This window comes from Ailuropoda melanoleuca, unplaced genomic scaffold (assembly GCF_002007445.2).
Source record: "Ailuropoda melanoleuca isolate Jingjing unplaced genomic scaffold, ASM200744v2 unplaced-scaffold2473, whole genome shotgun sequence".
NCBI classification, from domain to species: Eukaryota; Metazoa; Chordata; class Mammalia; order Carnivora; family Ursidae; genus Ailuropoda; species Ailuropoda melanoleuca.
The window spans coordinates 327-2,297 of record NW_023194648.1 but is presented as its reverse complement, the minus strand read 5'-3'; the positions used below and the strand labels follow the sequence as shown (position 1 = coordinate 2,297).

At 41.7% G+C, this 1,971-nt stretch overlaps 1 non-coding gene across 1 annotated transcript; it reads right to left on the bottom strand.

Annotated features, from left to right (window-relative positions):
* Window positions 1-1,110: 1,110 nt before the first annotated feature.
* LOC117798093 lies at window positions 1,111-1,274 on the bottom strand. The gene has a single exon (XR_004622822.1). It is a non-coding gene; the product is annotated as a U1 spliceosomal RNA (small nuclear RNA).
* Window positions 1,275-1,971: the final 697 nt, after the last annotated feature.

Here is a 1,971-nt window from a genome sequence, read left to right as displayed (position 1 = left end):
GAGTGCTCTGGGGAGAAGAACGGGGCAGGATGAGAAAGGGTGGATCAGGGAGTGTTATTCAGGTTGAATCTTTCTGTAGGATGGTTTCACATGCATAATGCTACTTTAATAAAATTATTTGGGGGTAAAAATCAAGGTCTCAGAGAAAACATAAAACACTTTCACTAGCAGAGATTATACTATAGTCCAGTTCCTCATTTTCGGGAAAATCTTACGATTCCAGCTCATGAGACATACCTGAAAAGAAACCCCTCTGAAATTGTAACTACTCAGTTAAGTATAAGTGGTAAATAATAAACACCCAGCCTTCTTCAAAGTAATCATTTCACACCCTTAATCAACAAACTGAACACAGTCCCTTAAATTATCCCCTTTATCCTCTACCTTAGGTGCATTTCTAGGTGCTCAAACTTTCCCAGAAACCTCTTTTTCCTGTTCTTTTACAGTACACACCAAGGGAACAATCGAGTGCGAAAACATGCAGATCGCCTAAGGTGGTGCGAAGTGAGCCCTCCAGTGGTCGACAGGCTGGAACACTCTGTTTGATAAACAACTGGTACTAAGAGTACGGCCACACAAACAGTAATTGCTGCACACATTATAGTATCATAGATAATAGAATGACATTATATTATCATAGATAATAGAATGATTACAGAAAGCCATATTGATGAAGTAAAAGCCAAGCGGTAATAAGCGAATCATTTCAAAGTGCAAGTTACCAAGGAAAAGTGCAAATGCAGTCCCCTGCTACCAAAAATCATGCAGTCCAGCTTTCCATATTTGAGAAAATTACAAAAACCAGCACATCTAGAACACAGTAACAAACACGTGCACAACGTAACCAAAGCAACAAAAACTCACATATACTCTAAGCACCACTTAATGACACTGTGCTATAACTACTAGTTTTCTTGATGTTGTACACTAACATAATAAACCCACCGAAAACACCTGCTTCTTAAACCGAGGAACTGATAAAAAATTCAACCCACTTCAGAATAACATCAACACACGCTTCCACTTAACTCCCTACAAGGACTCAAAACCACAAACCCTACAACACGTTCTACTTTCAAGAAACACAAGTCAAAGTAAAGCACGGGAAAGCGCGGGAAAAGGCGAACGCAGCCCCTAACTACCACAAACGACACAGCAGAGCTTCCCCCATAAGAGAAAACCACAAAACGTCAGCACATACAGAACTGAAAGAATAAGCCTCCCTCTTGAGCAATCATCTTCACGATCACAGTAAGTCCCCACCAAGTAAACCTCAATTCCACACTTTGCCTGGCACCTCATCCTCAGATTAAAGCCCCTCTTAACATAGGGTCAACTTTTCTCATGCATTCTATCGGCCCCGTTCCTTCTGAAATAGAGACTTTCCAAATTATATGTCCTATGCAGCATATTTTGTAAATCTGGATATTGCCAAAATCTTAGGAAATATATGCCCATTGTAAGCACGACCAGCAGTCACTGCGTTTATCTACATATTCCACACCCCTTTTGCTGATCTCTTTAGCGCTTCCTACTGCCTAGCTACTGGTGCTGTTCGAATGAAATTTAAAGGTAAAGACACTCTACAGATTTAAAGATAAACGACATAAATTAGTTCCTTCTTTCAAGGTGTAGGAGTTAATGACGTCACTGATGTCTGGCGCAGTTCAGCAAGCACGTAATTGAAACATCAAGTCTAAAAAGATTAAATTTGGCAAAACTAGGTATGAAAATCCAGTCCGTGTATTGCTAAAAATGGATTGTTCTTTGGGCTCCAAGCTCAGGGGGGAGTCTGCTCGAGGATTCATGTTGAGACATGACCACAGACAGCTACCTGGCTCAGTAGGTGCGTAACTCTGGCTTTAAAATAGATGGCTGTGGGGTGCCTGGGTGGCACAGTTGTTAAGCGTCTGCCTTCAGCTCAGGGCGTGATCCCAGCGTTCTGGGATCGAGCCCCACATCAGGCTTCTC